The sequence below is a fragment of the Miniopterus natalensis genome, chromosome 19, assembly GCF_054644295.1.
Source record: "Miniopterus natalensis isolate mMinNat1 chromosome 19, mMinNat1.hap1, whole genome shotgun sequence".
NCBI lineage: Eukaryota > Metazoa > Chordata > Mammalia > Chiroptera > Miniopteridae > Miniopterus > Miniopterus natalensis.
Genome location: NC_142099.1, coordinates 25981843 through 25988783, shown reverse-complemented (window position 1 = coordinate 25988783; position 6941 = coordinate 25981843).

Below are 6941 nucleotides of genomic sequence, written 5' to 3'. Positions count from 1 at the left end.
GCTGGAACTGGGTTGGGGAACCTAATTTAAGGGTCTAGCCCAACACCTGAGGGTTTGGGCTGAGGAGAGGACATGGTCTAGGAGCCAAGTTAACCATGTCCTGAGACTCTGTCCCAGCCCTTACCGGTGACAGGAATGAGGCTGAAACAAAGATATTCTGGAGGAAGTTTTAAAGGGCAAACTGCTCTCCACCTTATTAACTCCCAGGTAAACATCTCAGTTCTAACAGAGGTGAGTAAGCCCGGAGGAACGCAGTCTTATGAAGGGCAGAGTTGTTCTTGATCACCCGAGGAACCAGCAAGGGCAGAAGGAAAGTACTCTGTTATGGTGAACATTGATTGTCCTTTTTTAAAAAAATCCTTAGAGGGCATTATTTCCTTTCTGGAAGAGCCTCTCTTCTGGGAACTGAGGCTGGCTTTGGAAGGGTGGCCGGCCTTCCACGCCGAGCTCTGGATTGGGTGTCTGGAGGTGGGTGGCAGCCAGGCTCCTGGTGGCTGGTCTGAGTTTCAGGAGACTCAGTCTAGGGGCCTGGTCATGCTCCCCTAGGAAGACATGAGGTCTCCAGCATGTGACCAAGCCGTGGTGGGCTCAGCCATAGTGTGGGCCGTGGAAAAGAGGCTCAGAGACGGTTTTGTGTGAGCCCAGAACAACTATATGCAGCCTGAGGATTAGTGAGCCAACCACAAGACTGTGGAAACGAAGGACGTGGTTTTCTCCTGCTCCCGTGGAGTCCAGAAATAGAGCTCTGCCCTTTGTCCTCGAGGAGCTGAGGCAACTGCTCGTGGGTGTCCCTAACCACAGGCCCCTTTGTTCCTCTCTCCCACCCACTCTCCTGCTCCTTCCCTCCCTCCCCCGGCCTTAGCCACAGCCCATGGACACTGTGTGCTGCGCTCAGCCCGCTGTCTGGCATCTGGGTGAAGTGGTTTCCCCAGGCACGAGGAGCGCGTCTGGAGAATGTGGCCGCTGCTGGAAGCAGCACAGCTGTTTCCTTGCCCACATTAAATTCACACCCAAACCTTTCTCAAGAGCTGATCCTGAACTGGGGCCATCCAGGCACGTTGGGCTTCTTCTTGGCAGTAGTTCCAGTGTCAGACACTTGCTTCTAGGATTTTAAAACTTCATTAACTGAGGCCCACAGTAAGAAATACTGTGTATCTTCCGTTGCATCCATGCACACATTATGTACTGGATGTTTGCCACGCATGAATCCCATCTGGCCCCTGCCTCAGGCTTCCCTGGGGTTCAGCTAGTGGGCAGCCTGGCAGGAGATGGGAGAAAGGAAAAGACGAGGGTAGGCACTTATTACTCCCCATTTGGCTGCCACAGGCTGGCTGGCCCCCTCCCTCTGCTGATGATCACAGCTCCTGTCTGAGCCTCTCCACATCTCTCTCCCTGTCCCCAAGTTCTGGAAGCACCTTCCTCCTTTAAGACCAAGGGAAATAATTAAGCCCCACAGTTCCCAGTCCTGGCCCTGCACTATTCCTAGTGATTTGCCTATACCATGCCCACGTCTTTGTAAGTAGGCCCTTTATTAAATGACCCAATGTGCCATCTTTCTATTGCTGTATCTATGTGGGGCGGATGTGTGTGTGTGTGTGTGTGTGTACATGCATACATGCATTGCACACACACACACACACACACACACACACACACACACACATCATGAGACGACACTGTGGACAAAAAGGGGCCACATGCTAAACCTGACAAACTCAGGGCAGGCCTGCATGGTGGCCTTGCAAACTCAGAGACCTAAAATAACCACAAAGGATGGTCTAAAGTTAAAACTTTTTAACTAAAAGCAGTCTATGGTAGATAGTCATGCCCTAAGGCAGTATTTTTCCTTCTCAAAGGTTAATTTTCACCTTAACTAAGCCTGTTAGTTGTCTTTTGCACCTGAGATAACATAACTGATTAACACATGCCTTTGCAAAACAAAGTGATTTCCCCTTCCCCCCTCCCTCCCAGGGGCCCTCAGTGTTCGAGGGCAGAGACCAGGAATCTTCTGATTGTTACTGATATCTTGTTAACTATCCTGTACTCACCTATGTAAAAGAAGTTATGTGTCTATCATTTTACTTTTTATCCAATCCCAGGACCACCCCCCTTTGCTTTCTCCCACCTCCCTTATCTATCACCAATGCATTTCATGACACCCACTTACGGCTCCCCTTTGATTGTAATCTATAAAGCAAGGTGCAAAACTGCCATTCTCCAGAGCATTATCTCAGTCCACTGAGGTTTTGGCTTCCTGGCAATTGTTGACAGTTTGGCTCAAATAAACTCACAAAAATTCTTCACGGGTTTGAATGATTCCTTAAGTTAACAACCTCATCCTTACTCCCGTGAGGCAGTCTAATATATGTAATTCTATTCTACTTGTTAAGAATGCTTATCCCACCCACTAAACTGATTCCATGACCCACTTGAGGGTCTCCACGGCAGTTTGAAAAGCAGTTTGAAAAGCGTTGCTTGGGGCCAGCCCAGTGGGGGCAGCACTCAGGTGGCCTGTCTGTAGCGTCTAGCAGAGGTGAGCATGGAACATGCCAGAGGGGCCATCAGATGGCTGCAGAGTGGGTGTCTCATAGGGATCCCCTCTCCGGGGTAGTTCCTGTCTGTCGTCATCACATTGGGTTGGCTTTCCACACCTGAGTCGGTGAGAAGCTCAGAGGTAGCTGGGCTCTGGGGTGACTTACATCACAACAGGAGTTTCCACTGCAGTGCTAATTCAGCCATTCATGGTAAGGACACTGCCATCGAGTGGGCCAGAGAGCCAAGTCCACCACCAGCACCCTTTTTCCAGTGGGGAGTTCCATCTGGAAAGCCCAGCTATCATCGGCAGGCACTGGGCCAGCACAGCCTCAGAGCAAGGACATTCTCATGAAGAGTGGAGCACCCCTGTGTGGCCTGAGCACCTTCTTGCTGGGATGCCTGCCTCCCTGCCTTGTCCCTGCATCCTTGCTGACCCATTGGCTCTCTTGTTCTGTTCCCTTCTGTGTCTAAGCAACTGAAATTTCTTATTTCAATTCTTGGTGGTGGCAGATGGGAGTGGCTGTGTCCATCATGGCCACCCAGAACTGCCTGACAGGTGGTCCAGAGATGTGTGGCCAGTGTCTAGCCCATCAGCAATAACCGTAAGTGAATATTTATTAAGTGCTCAGTAGAAAGCCCTGCACAGCGCCGAGGACTTTTTTGGCACAATTTCATTTGTCTCCCATAACAAGCTCATGAAATGGTGCCAGTTTCCCTACTTTGTACAGAAGGAGACTGAGGCTCAGAGAGGTCAAGTGACTTGGTCGAGGTCATAACATAAGCCAATGGCTAGGTGGCCCTAGAAACTGAATACACACATGTTCTCTGCAAGGACAGCGAATGTCATCCCTCCCCCTACAAGTTCTCACTCCCTGAAGGCAGGACGTGCCCCCTTCAGTGACTTGCCTTCCCATTCTGCTCGCCATCTGCAGTGCCCAGGGGTGCCGTTACCCACCGTTCCTGACAGATGCAGACTGGGGATCGGCCTCTTGCCAAAAAGGGAAGGCCTGAGGGAGCTGCAGACCACAGGGAAGTGACTCCGTGGACACAAGAGACTGTCTCGGGTGACTCAGCTGCCCAGCTGATGGATGTGGATGGACGTCAATCCTCACACTGTGGCCCTTCCTTTTTCCCTCCGAAACAATAACAAACACTGGCTCTGTGATTTAGTTGCCATAGGAACAGAAAAACATTTGATATCATGGGACCTCAGGACAGGTTGGTCCAGGTAAAAACAACCCTTTCTTGACCCTTAACTCCGAATCCCAAGCATCCCACCTATTTGCAGCAGATTAGGTCAATAGCCAGAGGGAGTTCACTACCACCTGGACTGAATGACTATCCCAGCCAGGAAGTCTGGGGTAGTCACAAGTCTGCAAGAGCATAAGATCTGGCGCAGATTCCTGCCGGGAAGAAGTGTGATCTCAAACACGCTTGTCTGCTTAGGAGACGGAATATGATGTGATGTGCGAGCGCCCCGGCACGTGGGCCCTGTCCTGGACACCGCGGGGAACATGAAGGAGACACTGGTCCCCATGCTCAGAGTGCTCTGGCCACAGGGCACACACCTGGACAGTCCTGCCAGGTCCCAGCACACATCAGGAATCACCGGGAACAGTGAGGGAAGAGAGTGGGGAGGGGGTTCTGGGAAGGGATGGGGTTTAGTGCAATGAGCCAGAACTCTTCATTCCCAGGAGCCCTCACTGAGGGTGGCGATGTTCCCTCATTGGCGAGGGGCCGTGGGTGACAGCTGGGGCCAGGGGTTTGGATACTCTTTTAGGCTCAGCCATCTCTGCCTTCTCCGCTTTCTGGTTCTCCTGTCCTCCCTCCCCCTCCTTCAACGCACACTGGGCACCACCGTGCAGGGCACTCAGCTCAGACATCCTGACAACAATGTCCCACCCTCACTAAGATTAAACAGGTTCACACCCAGACTCATCCCGCACCCCCTCCCCAAGTGTCACCTCTTCCCTAAATCGGCAACATTATCCCAGGATTAAAGCCATTCTCCATATTCAGACTGCTGCCAACGCCCCACGAACGTGAGTGTCTCACTTGGGACCCTACCTTTCCTCCCCACGGCCACCACCTTTGGCCACCTTGCACATGACCACTGTAGCCTCGTCTTAGATGTTGTCTGAGTCCCATTAATGCTTTCTTCCAAGTTTTTAAACCTACTCTGTAAGTACAGGTGTTCCTCAGGGTCTCTTGACCTCTGCCCTAATGTCCAGCATTTTCAACATCTTGCTGGGCAGCAACCCCTGCAGGTCAGACTCAAAACCTCTGAGACAGGCCTCGCACCCTGGCCCCACAGGCCTGCTACCTTCTTATCTTTCCTCTCCTGGCTCACGGCCCAACCCAGTCCTACAAGCAGGTAATCTTGTTGACACCCGTGATTGCTTGCGGGTCACCCTTCACTCCCCCCTGGTCAGCAGTGGACTATGGCCCAGGAGTGGCCTCTGCTGGTGTCCCCGCTGCCTCAACCGCCCTGGCGCTGCCGTGGGCAAGTGTGCCGACCTCTCACTTGTTCCTGCCTCCTGACCCTGCCTCCTCCATCTTCCTGCATGGGGGGGTCAGAACCCCCCCACACACACAGCTTTGGTCCTGGTGCTCCTGCTCAGAAACCTTGGATCTCCTTGCTGCCCAAGAGCAACATCCTTGGGAGGGCAGGAGAGGGCCTCCCAGTGTGGCCCCAATTTTCCTTTCCAGCCTCACCTCCCAGAGTGTGTCTCCCCCCCCCCCCCCCCCCCCCCAGCCCACAGCTATGGCTACACCACCCTGCTGTTCTGTCCCTTGTCCTTTTCTGGCATCTCCCGCTTTGTCATGCTGACTCCCCTGCCTGAAATCCCCTCTTCCCCCAACCCAGGGAACTCCCCTCTCCCCAACGGCCCAAGTCTGGCTCAAATGTCTCCCAGGCGCCATCCCACCCCCAGGACCGGGGCAGAGTTCACCACATGTTCTCCTGGCTCCTGCAGGAGCCAAGCACCTTCTGCACTGAGCAGAAGTTCCTGTTTCCAGCCCCCTCCACTGGCCAGCCACCCTGCCCTGCTCCTCTGCGTGCCTGACATCCAGCCTCAGCCGGGGGCTCCTCAATGCTGCACGAATGCTCGGATCCAGCCTAAGTTCTCTTTCTCTGGACCTCTCGCTACCCATCGCTCAGTGTCTGCCTCAACCTCCCCCCCGTTCCCCACCTCCCTGCCATGCTGGGGACCAGCTTGGCCCGACCCTGTGCCCCTCATGAAGGTTGCCTGGCACGTCTGTGGAGAGATCACATGCTCTGCAGCCCTGAGCCTGAGCCCCCACTGTCCTCTCACCAGAATCTTCCCCCTCCTTAGTCTATACTCATTCTCTGAGGTGGTGCAACTCGTGCCCCTCAGAGGTGCCTTCTCTAGCCCTCTCAGTCAGGATTTACCTCCCCCATCTCTCCCCCCACAGCCTGTGGACCACACCCAGCCTTCCACCAGTGCTGCTAACGCAAGTTTTCTTCCCCTAGATTGTGGGTCCCTGAGGGGTAGGAAGCCCGCCTCACTTATTCCCACTTCCCTAGGGTGCTTTGCGTAGGCACAGAGAACAGCTACCACAAAATGTTTCAGTCCTGCCATTCCTTGTGCAAAGCCTTGCAGTGCCTCCCTGGGGCCTGTGACACAGGGGAGCAGGTGGCCTGTCTCTGATCAGTAGGGCTAATGGAGTCCCTGTTGCCCCAGTGGGGTGCAGGACTGAAGGGAAGAGAGGCTCCCTCAGCTCTGAAGTCAGCCACCTAACAAGAAAACGCAGCCCCAGGCCTGCTGGCGAATCTGAAGGCATCGTGACTGCCCGCCTTGCCCAGGGCACGGTGACCACTCCCTCTCCACGGCCTTTGAACTGGGCTGGCTTTGGAGAGGGGAGTCAGCAAGCTGACCAGGTATTTGACATAACTGCCCAACAGCTTCCTCTAGGTCAGGCCTCGCGGGACTTCCTTCAGGTCAGGCATGTGTGCCCATCATGAGGCCCAGACACCAGCAAGTCCATTAGCGCCCGGGGCCCGGGGCCTCCTGGGAACATACATGGTGGGAGCTCGGGCTTGGAAGGGGGTCTCTTGACATTGCTCAATGCCCAGGGCTCATGTGTCTCTCCTCCTCATCTCTCTAAATTCTGCACTTTCATCCCAACTCCTCACACGGCTCCCTCCCTGCCCGCCTCGCCACTCCTTCCACCTGCAGCTTCTCCTCCACTGGCACCCTGCCTAAGGCCCAGGTGCAAGCTCCTCAGTCAGTCCCCCTACCTCACCCTCTGGGGTCTGCCTCCCCCTTCCTCTCTGGAAAACAGGGTTTCTCAGAGGTCACCATGCACAATGGTGATGGTGATGGTGGCCCCGGAGTCATGAGTGTTGGGGGTCTTCCCGAGCCCGCTTTCCTCAGGGCACAGCA